The sequence below is a fragment of the Etheostoma spectabile genome, unplaced genomic scaffold (assembly GCF_008692095.1).
Source record: "Etheostoma spectabile isolate EspeVRDwgs_2016 unplaced genomic scaffold, UIUC_Espe_1.0 scaffold00002703, whole genome shotgun sequence".
Classification (NCBI taxonomy): domain Eukaryota; kingdom Metazoa; phylum Chordata; class Actinopteri; order Perciformes; family Percidae; genus Etheostoma; species Etheostoma spectabile.
Window position 1 is genome coordinate 80,948 of NW_022602941.1, and position 13,163 is coordinate 94,110.

Below are 13,163 nucleotides of genomic sequence, written 5' to 3' on the forward strand. Positions count from 1 at the left end.
ATGATTAAAAAACACTGCTGTAAGCATATTACATAGGCTACATACAAAGATAGTACCCTAGCCACATATCTCAACTTAAAACAGAAAAAAATCCAGAAAAAAATGACTTGGAATGAAATGGATTTTATATGAATTTATTTCTACAGATATGTCGTGTGCGTTTTTCTCATTTCCTTTCAGAAAAAAAGCCCAAAAAGTGCAAAATACAAAACTCAAATTAAAAAACACACAAATTAAAAAACACATCCACATCACTCACACACATACCTGAAATAACTACATGCATAAATGTATAGGAATAAGTTATTATAAATTGATGAAATGGTGAAATGCCTTAAGAAGGCCATATTTTTGCTTTGACACAGCTGGAGCCATCACAGGGTTAAAATTTTCTGGTCATGTTTGGGATCAATCAACTTGTCTTCTGATTGGCTACACAGGGAGGCTGGTTTTATAATGTTTGATTCTAACTGGTTGGAATAGTTGTCAATCTTTCCCAGGTCCCTCCTCTTTGAACACTGCGACTTGATTGGATTCCATAAGGGATAACTCAGGTTCCAGTAGACGGGTTGGCTGAAGCTGTCACTCAATTTCTTAGGCTTCAGGCTATTCGGCTGTGTAAAAAGATACAATGTGGCAGCTTCAGGACAGACGGCAGGAGCGATCAAAATCCAAAAATGATGGACTGTTCAGCTTTGTTTACGAGGAAACTCGGCCAGAATTTAAAAGATTGTGAGGGGACCAGCTCGTTTTGGATTAAAAGGATTGGATGTACTTATTCTTTGAACTGTTGGCTATGTAGGAAAAAAAAGTTATTTATTTCTGTCAGAGTAAGAAAATATTTTGTAAATGTTTTGGGTCCTGTAATGTGACTTCTGACAGATACTGCTTCACTTGTTCTGTTGTTGTCTGCTGATATCAGACGGGGACTTTCTGCTGTAAGAAATTATTTTTCCCTCGGGTAACACGCATGAAACTCATCCACAAACAGCAGAACATGTACCCTCAAAAAACGTTGATTATGCTAATAATTACGTGCACTGTTGGCAGTGGTTGTTGTTTTTGTTTAGCATTGCAGAAATACAATTGTATTGTTCAAGTAGTTTTTAAGCTGAGCTTAAAAAACAGCTTTAGTTGCTGGGTCCTGGGTCGGGAAACTTGCCCACATACACAGCAGAACAAATAGCAATATGCAGAGGTGGCAAAAGTACTCACTTTCCGTACTTAAGTAGAAGTACAGATACTTGTGTTAAAAAATACTCCGGTAAAAGTGGAAGTACTGATTAAACTTCTTTACTCAAGTAAAAGTAACAAAGTACAGGCTTGAAAATTTACTTAAAGTATAAAAGTAAAAGTAGCCTTGCGAACGATTTTAATTTTTTTTTAACACAAATTTTTTTATGCAAAGCTACCTGGACCAGACAAATGTTACTAGAGAGACGCTGAGGAACTTCAGTGGACACGTCTTTATATGGCAAAGGCTACATTTTAAATGGATGTCTGCCAATAGGCCCAAAACATAACATATATATGGTCATTATGACAGAAACTGGGACTCCAGGTTAATAAGCAAGATATGAATTCAGTTGTGATTCTGTGAGAATTAACAGATCCAGTTTTTATTTTTAATCTTTTCCCCTAACATTTAAATTAATCTACATGTAGGTGTGTGCTCAAATATGGCTTCTGGAAATAAAATAAAGGATTAAAATATGAATGACTAAACAGACATTAATGAAGATGTTCCCCAGCACATTGGCCAGGAGTCATTCTTGATGCTACTGTCTCAAACATCTCTCTCAGATAAGGCCGAGGATGATGGGAATGTCTTGCTGTTTTCTTCTTTTTCAATCATGTCGCCCTCCATACAACTATGTGCTAACGTTAGTGCCATCCATACTACTATGTGCTAACGTTAGCACCATCCATACTACTATGTGCTAACGTTAGTGCCATCCATACTACTATGTGCTAACGTTAGCACCATCCATACTACTATGTGCTAACGTTAGTGCCATCCATACTACTATGTGCTAACGTTAGCACCATCCATACTACTATGTGCTAACGTTAGCACCATCCATACTACTATGTGCTAACGTTAGCACCATCCATACTACTATGTGCTAACGTTAACACCATCCATACTACTATGGGCTAACGTTAGCACCATCCATACTACTATGTGCTAACGTTAACACCATCCATACTACTATGTGCTAACGTTAGCGCCATCCATACTACTATGTGCTAACGTTAGCACCGTCCATGCTACTATGTGCTAACGTTAGCACCATCAAGGCACAATGATTTGCTGTGAATTAATGCTGAATCTGTTGAGTCGTCTTAGTCGTGCGTCAAATGCAACGTACAGTAGATATATTCCCATCCATTTATATTGAATATGGTATTGATGACGTAAACAATAATAGCGATAACTCCAGTGAAATAATGTGAAAGTTGAGGACTAGATTAGGACTGGATTAAAGGTGAATCTGGTGTCCAACTTGGCCCCAGGTGTGTCTGTTAAAACACAGACGGAGACAACTTCTCTCTAGCTAAGTTTCTATCCACTTCTCATTTGAATTACAGAATCTGAAGTTCGGTCAAAAAAAAAAAAAAAACTCATGCGAATAAAGCTGGTGAAACTGTTGATTAAGATCAACGTGCAGCCCAGCTAACAGGTGAAGAACACACCAAAACCACTAGCTAACTTACTTTAAATGTGAAGAACTATAGACCAGTAACAGGCTTAAGTGAACTGACAACATGAGTTATACGACTTACAGTTCTCAAAGACGCACACACACAATATTAGCTGATTATCCTCCGGACAGCTTGTCTCCTTTCATTTCTCTCACTTTTCTCTCCGTGTAGCGCGCGCACCCGCTCGCGGTGTGAGGCGCGTGTCCGCGCTATTTTCCAACATAACCTCTTGTACAAAACGAAAGTAACGAGCCAATTTTGTAAAATGTAAGGAGTAGAAAGTACCGATATTTGTGTTAAAATGTAAGGAGTAGAAGTCAAAAGTCGCCACAAAAATAAATAGTAAAGTAAAGGAAAAATATCAGAATAATCGACTTGAGTACAGTAACGAAGTATTTGTACTTCGTTACTTCCCATCTCTGCTGAATTTACATACCATATTTTTCAAACGTGAATTAAATAATTACGTTTTACTATGCCATGATATGAATTATTGAAACACCTGGGCAACTAAAGTGTATAATTAAACTCATTAAATTGTACATTTTGGTGTTATTTCGTTTTTCTAAATATATTCTAACACAATACCTGCACTGTAAAAAAAAAAACTGTGAAAAAACGGTAATATTCCGGCAGCTGGGGCGCCAAAAAATTACCGTAAAATAACGGTAAAACCTAATCACGTAAAATTACAGTAATTTTCCATAATGAAATAACAGAAAATATCTTTAATCTTACATTTATTTGTATGTAATTATTGGGCTTTTTAATGTTTAAAAAAGGACATTTACCCTTTTAAAACAATTAAATTACCTATAAATACAGTCAAACACTGCTATAATACAAATAATCGGTCTTAAAATTGCGGAAAAGTGCCACTATTATTTGAGTTTTATAATATAATTTTATGTAAAAATCATGTTATTTGACACATCTTAAATGTAATAACGCGTTATATCACCCACAAAACATTTGATTTTACTTTTTAAAAATGTCAAAATACTGTTGTAAAACGGATAATAAGCTTTATATTTACAACAACCTACCCTTAATTTAAGATCGTATCAAGTTTATTACAAGTTTTTACATGTAAATTTACAAATAAATCCTGTGTATATAATTGATTTTTAATGTGAAAAAAGCATACTCTGCCATAAATACAATTAATTTACCGTTAAAAAAACACAAAAAACTGTTATTAAACAAATATGTACAAGTATAATTACAGCAATTTACCATTCATTTTAGAATCTATTAAGTATAATACGAGTCTTTATATGTATTTTTACATAAAGTTCATGTATATTTATTTAATCTTCAATGTAAAATAAGCATACTTGGCCGTAAAAACAGTGGATTTGCTTTTAAAAAGAGAACCAAATACTGTTATTAAACAAGAATGTGTGAGTACAATTACAGCAATCTACCAAGTAAAAGGTGTTTTTAAATGCAATTTTACATGCAAATCATGTACATTTAATTCATCTTTAACGTTAAAAACGTATGCCCAGCAATGGATTTACCTTTGTTTAAAAGTCCAAATACTGTCAAAGAAATATTGATTATAGCAACAACCTGCTGATAATTTTGTCAAATTTCATAACACTGCTATAATACTCATAACTAAATGTATATTTATAAACATTCAACCTGAAAATGTAATGGACAATTTCTAAAATATTGAGCTATAACAAAGCAGTTAAATGACAATCTATAAAAAGGAGATTTAGCTTAACAATAACCGCTCTTAGAAACAACCAGGACACACTTACTACTGTTCATTGTGTATTTTATTCTGTCGACCAACAGATAAGAATAGAAAACAGTTAATGCTCTAGCAACATACTTGCTTACAAAGCTTAACGTGGCATGGCTACATACTGCTAGCAGTCCAACAATTGCCTGCTTCAGTTCAAGAACAGTTTACAGTAGGTTCAGCTAATGTTCACAGTGAAATAAAAACACAAAGCAAGCAATAAAATGTAAAAGTCAGTCTGGTACTTTAAAAACTGAAGGTACTGAAGAAGCCTATAATTTAAAAGTAGTAACATTACTGTGAACCAATTCTATATTCGAAAGATGGTTACAACGTGTACCTAGTATTCATCTGGGTCAAAGTGGTACTATTTGACAACAATTAAAGAACACTCAAGAATATGAGAATGAGACCAACATGAACTGTGCAACTAGGGACATTGGATTGCAATGGTCTCCCTTCTGAAAAGTTTCTTTTTACTCCCTCCATTCATAGTTCAAGTTTTGTTATCAGGGAAAGAACCTTTGGACTGACCGCCAGCTGCTTTCTGGTAGCATTCTTCTCCACTTTCCATCCCTTGTCTGGGTTGATCTTGAAAAGGCATCTATCAAATGAAATACATCAAACAATTTCAGTAATAAAATGTGGACTCCTGTATTATCCACACACACACACACACACACACTGTATATACTGTACATATATATACACACAGTCATCTTGACATGAGGATGAATCAGGAATAAATTTAAAACATATCGACGTGCCAAATTCTACATTTGGATGTATTATGTAAAAAAGAAAACAGTACAATGTGATAATTCACCTGTCAAATTCATACCAAAAAAAAAATAAAAAAGAGCCACCAGCAGTGTGAGATGTGTATCATATACAGTAGTATCTTAACAATTGATTTATCAATGAGCAGACATTATCGAGTATACCATTTCACTCACTTTTTTATTTTAAACCCGCCCTTTCCATATTTTTCACACAACACAGCGAGGAGGCATATTGGCACAATACTGACCACTGTATCTTAAAGTAACATAAGATAAAATGGCTTATTGCAGACCAGCTGCTCACTGTGCTGCTGAGGCCAACACACAGTTGTTACTTCACACATCTCAGCTGACACTTGAGGAGGCATAAGCGGACTATCGTCTCTTAAGATCAAAAGTAGAATAACCCGACAGAATGGGCCGGGGTTGGCTTGTTAGCATGCTAAATTCAGTAAATATCTCTGCAATACAATACATAGATGTCTTGACATGGCATTAGAACTCTTAATCTCACTTATTTTGTTGAGAAGGTCAGTTAATTTAAGAAGTATATTAATACACACTCTACAGTTGAGAAAATGTAGTGAAAAAGACAAAGGCTGTGACAGCAAGGCAAAGTTGTGAAATCCTGTCCTATGCAAGGCTTCTTTATTAAATTGCATCATATTTTAAAGAGATAACTAACTTTCTGGTCATTCAATGTCTGTTTTGATATTTTAAATAGACTTTCGCTTTCTTACCTCTGCAAGAACTCCAATGTTGCTCCTTGGGCTGCTGTGTAAGAGATGTTCAGGCAGTAGTACGTGGCAAACATCAAAACAAGAGCATCAGTGAAGGCATTGATGTGGCCTTTCACAATGGTCTGGTCCACAGAAAGCATGAAGTAATCTGCTGCCATAGGAGAACTTCCTGTTGTAAACATACAAAAGACAGGGGATCTGTATTTTTGAGACTGTGCTCAAAGACCATAACGTCCAGTAATTATTCAATAAGTTTGTAAAGTAAAATTAGATTTAACAAAAGCACACAAAACACATGAAAAAACATTGCAACTGGAAGGAGTAGAATCACCAAAGGCCAAACAATACAGTATCATCATTAACTAGCAATAGATAGCAAACTCCAATGGGTTGGGATGTTTTCCAAAAGGCAATAAAAACAAAAATCTAGGATTTGTTCATTATATCAACCTTTCGTTAACAAAAAGTACAAGTACAAGCTTTAGAAAACTGAGGTTCACTAGGCGCTGAAGGAAAACAGTATGCACCAGAGACATAAAAAAGCTGTTGAGTGTTTGTGCTTTCTGGATAGGTGGGACGTTAAAGACCATTTCACTGAAAAAGTCTTGTCACAGTTTTTGAACGGGCATTGCACCTCCTCTCTTTTTGAAGCATGAGATTTCACGTGACACAAAAGATCTTTTAAATCAATCAACTCTTACAATGAGTAAGTTCACATTAAAATGGTGCTTGCAAAGTCTCACACTGTGACACATAAGATGTCTGTCGATGATGACTGGAAACATGGCATTTAAATGAATTATAATTTCTAAAGTGAGACTTCCAACATGCATACTGGTAATGAGCCTCATTTCTGTGTAACCCTTGATGTTGAACGTAGTAACCTTTTAGGGTTTTCACAGACACCTGACAAGTGAACTTTGAACATTTGAACATAGCAAAACACTCACCTCTCACTTTGTCAGCAAATCTGTTGAGACAGAAAAGAAAGTATGAGGCAATTTTAATTTAGAAATCTGCCAAAAAAAAAAAAAAAAAATGCATTGTAAACTATTTTGTTTAAGTACCGTTAGCTAAATAGGTAAAACAGGTAACACTATCTCAACCTAACCACATTATACTAGTGAGCCAACACTTACTGTAACGTTGCTTCATTTATTTGACACCGTTAACCACGTTCACGTCGAGGTTCAGGTCCCAGGTTACAAAGTTAGCACGTTTGCCAAGCTGGAGTAAAGTTAAAGTTGGTAAATGATTAACAAGCTAACATTTATGCTAACTAAAGTTACCAAGCTTGAATGAGTAACGTTAATACAGTTTATATTTCGGGCTTACGTACCTTGTAGTTCTTGTTTACGTGCAGACTGTCAATGGCATCTTATCCAACCTGAATTTCACACACGTTGCACTTAAAATTCCCTCTCTTCCATACTGTTTCCAACGGTAAAACAGCCGCGGCTCCTCTCTTGCTCCGGACTCGTTCTCTGTCTGTCTCCTTCCCGCTGTATCCACCGCGCTTTCTAACGTAACCCCTCCCACTCAGACGTTGCCGTTGTTCTTTAAAATTATTGGAAGGTTCGCACCAGTGTTGCCAGATCTTGCGAGACAAATACGCAACCAGGCCTGTGAAAACAAGCCCAAAATAAGCGACTTTTTCTACGTAGCCCCCCTAAGATCCTGGAAGAGAAAAATAAATAAAACTGTGTTACAATCCATGTAGACAGATTGGTAAACTGTACACACGGTAGGCTAGAGTTTATTTATTTTCTCCCCCTGAGCTTCAGGACAATGACCACAGGAGTAACTTAAACCACCTTTTAACATTAGTTAACATTAGAAAACGGATGGGATTTGAAATCACTTTTTTTCACAGTGATTTTGAGTTGTTCCCCACGACGGGTTGAATCCATTCATTTCCTCCTTTCTCTTTCTCCCAGTCTTTGTTATATTTCTTCCCATATTTCTCCCACTTTATCCCGGGCATTTATTCCTCCAAAAACTCTCCTACAGTCCACTCACCATTAGTCGCTACTCGCGCATTTCCTAAATAGAAAACAACAGACTGCCCTGCTCTGCCTCTGATTGGTTGGTACTCGTTTCCATCTGGGTCAGAGCCAATTAGAAGCAGGAAGTGGGTGGGAAATAACGCTGCTGTCTATAGTGTTTATGGGGAAAGGGGCGGGATCGAGCGAGCCGGCAAGGACAAGCTGTGTACAAGTCCAAATAAGCAACTACACTTTAGTGACAAGCCCAAAAAAACCGCAACCCGCGACTACCAATATTTGTAAGCGACTTTACAAAAAAACAAGCCCAAAGTCGCTTAGAATAAGCGGACCTGGCAACACTGGTTCGCACATTTAGAGTCACGTATCCCAAAATCTCCCGCTCCTGACTTTGCAGAGATGAAAGTTGTCTTTGAAGTTGACCGCTGTCTGCACCTGGCGGATCCGTTAACGACTCTGTCTACACAACGTTCCTGATTTAACCCTTTCAAGTCTTTTGCACTGTTTCATATATTTTTAAGATACTGCAATCCAAGAAGCTATTTACAATTCCTCGCATGGAAAAGCTTCTCCATGTCGTTGAATTTGAAAAAAAAGCAGTCTTACTTTTTAATAAGAATTTTGTTTGTGCAAGATATCCCAATTTCACTGTCCAGATTGGAATTTACGAAGGCAGACAGACACATATGAAATTCTAAATTCTGAATGACAGAACATTATATAATGCTGTAACACACAGAGTGGTTATTTGGAAATAACCACTTATTTTGACCGCAGACTGACCCAAATCAGATTTTTTTTGTGACTTAGACCAAATTTTATAACAATAAGTCACATAAAATTGAATGTTTTCTAGTTTGAATTTGGGCTGCATATGTAATCATAATGAGATACAGCTAGGCTTTTTTTGAAATGTTACCTCAGTCTTGACAGTCAAATCAGTATTCATGCAACTGATGTCAGTCTAGATCCGGGGTCTCAAACTCAGGGGGCTGAAGTGAAACCTGAACAAATGCTCCAGTTACTGTACTTTTTACTTAAGAAATTATAAGACAGCTTTACTTTACTTTATTTATTTCACAGAAACACATTAAAAGGTTAAAAATATGTTGATAATGGTATTACAAAAGTAGAATATTGCACTTTCTTGGAGTGCTGTAATGTAGCTGACCACAAAAGTCACATGGCATGTCTTTGCATCTTCTTTTACACTACAATCTAATATGCAGCACCTTTAAAAATAGGACAATCAATCAAAAAATCTGATGTGGGCAATAATTAAAGCCTGCAGTGTGAATGTAGTTTAACAGTTGTCTTTACTAATGACCTATTTTTAACACCACATCAGTGAATGACTGATGCATCCATGACCACATAATGTCCAGACACTACACTATCAGGGCTGCTTTCATATGAAGTCATATTGTCCCATCAGAACTACCTTTCAAGAGTTGATTATGTTTTTTATGAAAGTAATCATGCTATGTAGCAACACAGGAAAGGCATATTTATAGAAATAATCTGGAAAATCAAGACCTGTAGACTTGTTTCTGTCAGGTGAAAGTATCAATCAGAGCTACAGTAGCTTTGTGATAATAAGCATAAGTGAAGTCAGAGTTCTGAGGAAATGCCAGATGAAAAACACACTTCAAAGGTGCAGAGAAATTATACATAAATATTTTTTACATTTTACTTATTTAGCTGACGCTTTTATCCAAATTGACTTACAATTGTTATATATGTCAGAGGTCACATCTCTGGAGAAAGTAACCCATTTTGTTCAGGGCGCAGTGGTGGATGTATCGCAGTGGGATTTGAAACCAGGTTCTCACTCCAAAGGCATGTATCTTTACTGAGTTTGTGCAGTTGGAGTATACTAAACACAGTAGCCAGAAATATTTTGTTAAAACCAAATACTGGTAAAGATATTCAGTATTGACTGTAGGGATGAGCGAGTACAGCATTATCTGTATCTGTATCTGTATCTGTTTACCACTTGTATTATCTGTATCCGGATCCGTACTCGGAGTGGGCGGGGCCTAAACCGGAAGTGGTCAGATTTAACCCGGAAGTGGGTCGGAAATGGGGGGGGTGGCTTTAACCGGTATGTTATTTTAAGCATGCAATTGATATGAGTTGATCAGAAATTGTTATATTTATTGCTGATTAGAAAACTATTTCCATGACAGCATCAAGCTTCAGATCAATGGTGTTGTCATGGTGACAAACTATATAGGCCTACAGTATATAACAAGTTTTGCAACAATAAATACAGCAATGTGGTTGCAATTATTAAGTAAAATGTAATGAACAAGAGTTTTCATACTCAATAATATAACTTTATTTTTTTAACTTTTAATTTTTCTATTATCAGTGTGATCAATTTTTTTTTTTATTGGTTCTTTTTTATTTTCCCACCAGGTATGTGTGAGTGTCTGTGCCTGTGAGTGAGTAAGATATATATATACACACACTACCGGTCAAAAGTTTGGGGTCAGTTAGAAATTTCCATTGCACTCCATTATAGACAGAGCCCCAGCTGAGATCAGTTGCATTGTTTTTTTAACCAGGGCAGTAATCAGATTACATTATGTGTTGACATAATTGCAAATAGGTTTGCCAGTGTTTTTGTAGTTAGTTTTTTAAAATGATATCAGATTAGTGAACAGAATGTGCCTTTGGATGATTGAATGAATGGTTGGTGATAATGGGTAATGTAGATATTGCATTAAAGATCAGCCCCCCCACTCAGATCAGTCTATAATGGAGTGGTATGGAAATTTTTAAGTGGCCCCAAACTTTTGACCGGTAGTGTATATATATATATATAGAGAGAGAGAGAGAGAGAGAGAGAGGGGGGGGGGGGGGGTTGGAATGTGTTTGTGTGTGTATCTTAATTTGTAATATTATTCATTTATACCGCAACTGCCTTTTATTTTTTTAAAACACAGCAAGAAAGTTTCAGACATTAAAAAAAACTGGTTAGAGCAGCAGGCAGTTTAAAAAAAAAAAAAAAAAAAAAACTCAGACGGCAGACATGCAACACGAGTAGCATTCTGCCGAGCACTATGCCTGAACCAACCCCACGGTTACCAGAAGTCTCCTGGTTGCTAGGTACTAGTTCAAACTGAAGTATAAAACAAACCTGAAGCTTGAAGAAACCCTAAATGTTAACGGGAAAAGCTCCGCGGACCAGAAAGGGAGAGCTGTTCACTTCTCCGTGTCCCGTGTGCGAGTGAGAGACACACAGCAACAGGAGTCTGTCTGTGTAGGGAGGGGCGCTGGGACTAGCCAATCACAGAATAGTGTAGGGGAGGGGCGCTGGGACTAGCCTATCATAGAATAGTGTAAGGGAGAGGCGTTGTGACTGGCACTGTGACTAGCCTATCACAGAACGGAGACCCAGTCAATGGAGAATTTCATTGAATCCGAGCACGGATATTGACTCATATTACTCGGATAATACTTGTACTCGGCAAAAGTGCTTTATCCGTACCGGATACTCGTTTCAGCCGGATACTCGGCTCATCCCTAATTGACTGCAGTGCTTTTATGTTTTTTGTCAGTTTACACACACTAATAGGTCATTTTGATTTGCTTGAAAAGAGAATAGTAACATAGTGTGTGAAGTGCTTTATTAAATGGCATCTAGAAGTCATCTATTTTAACAGAAACAGTGACTTTAGGGTTCGGGTTGCGGCAGACAGGCAGTCATTTGAAATGGAATGAAGCCCACCCGCGGCATTCGCGGCATGACAGTGGTGGAACACGCCCCACACTCCGGTCCGGTTGGTGACGGTAATGTGCGAATGCGAATGTGTATGACTGCGCGGTGCTTTTAGTAGGTAGTAAGTTCTGTGGTCTTCCTGCGCGGCTTTCTGTGGCGTTAACTTTGCATTTGACTTTTTCAAATGAACAAAACAAATTAAACAATGTTATTAACAAAACATATTCAGAGATTTTATGACGGTAAAACAGCCGCAATCCAGTAGGAAACATTGCTGGAGGAAGAGTATTTTTCAGAACGAGGACATTTTTTGCGACGTAAAGGAGGAGTGGGGCGCCATTGAAGGATTGGAGCAGCACAGAACACATTTCACGTAAGTGTTTTAATTAACAAAATGATTTCTATTCACTAACCAACATATTCGGTTCTTTAAAGAAACGTCAGCCAAAGATTTACAGAACGGTATACGGTCATTTTAAAAGTTGCAAAACGAACTTCTTCCAAGTTAAGCTAACATTAGCTTATCAAAAGTGACATACACGGTTTGTAAGTTCTGCAAAGCATTATTTTCTTGGTTTATTTTTCATGTTAAAATTCATATAATGCATCTTGCAAAACATTTCATTTCACTGTGGACATGTCAAAAGCTATGGTGCTTTTATGACCGTGGCAGCACTTCAAACACATGGACAGAAATGCTTAAGCAACATGTTAGCTATCTCATTGTTATTTCGATATTTTGATTATATCTTAATAACTAATCTAATATGCATTAATATCTAATAATGACAAAGCAAATTCATATCTCGTTATTGAGGTTTAGCTATACTTTTTGTTCTGTGCTTATATGCAGACTTAAGAAGACCCAGCCAGCCACTTGTTCACCTGAGGGAGAAAGACCTGTCTTCAGCCTGTCTTCCACCTGTCTTCAGCCCTGTCAAATAACCATTCCATGTGGCAGCAGCATGTTGGTGGACAAGTTCCAGGCGCCATGGGAAAAAATGAGGCCCTCTCTTGTAAGGGACATTGTTGCTGGTAAGAGCCCTTTTATAACTTAATCTTGAACAGCTGTGAACAGGAGTGGCACCTGGTGTGGTCTTATGGCGGTTTTCCACTGCGTGGTATCTACTCGACTCGACTCGGCTCTACACGCCTTTTTTGGTTTTCCATTACGAAAAAAAGTCCCTGGGACCTGCTACCAGGTACTTTTTTTAGTACTACCTCAGTCGAGGTTCCAAGCGAGCCGAGGCGAGCCCAAAAGGTGACGTGGTTACCTGCAGACCGCTGGTTGGTCGGAGAGAATCGTCACTTATGACTGCGTTGTTAGCAAACAAGAGTGCGGAGTGTGTGTCCAGAACAAACGGGACATTTAAAACAAATCTAGCCAAACACAGACAGATTATCCACTCTCTGCACTATTCTCACTTTTCAACTGTTCGGGCTCCTAGG

The 13,163-nt window shown here is 37.3% G+C and overlaps 2 long non-coding RNA genes across 2 annotated transcripts; one reads left to right on the forward strand and one right to left on the reverse strand.

The window, feature by feature from the left end:
* Nucleotides 1-4,478: 4,478 nt before the first annotated feature.
* Nucleotides 4,479-7,490, reverse strand: LOC116676124 (uncharacterized). The gene is made up of 5 exons (XR_004328598.1): nt 7,324-7,490; nt 7,124-7,211; nt 6,935-6,954; nt 5,985-6,153; nt 4,479-5,066 (listed from the first exon to the last, which is right to left on the reverse strand). It is a non-coding gene; the product is annotated as an uncharacterized LOC116676124 (long non-coding RNA).
* A 4,445-nt stretch (nt 7,491-11,935) lies between these two features.
* LOC116676125 (uncharacterized) lies at nt 11,936-12,709 on the forward strand. Its single transcript, XR_004328599.1, has 2 exons — nt 11,936-12,087; nt 12,568-12,709. It is a non-coding gene; the product is annotated as an uncharacterized LOC116676125 (long non-coding RNA).
* Nucleotides 12,710-13,163: the final 454 nt, after the last annotated feature.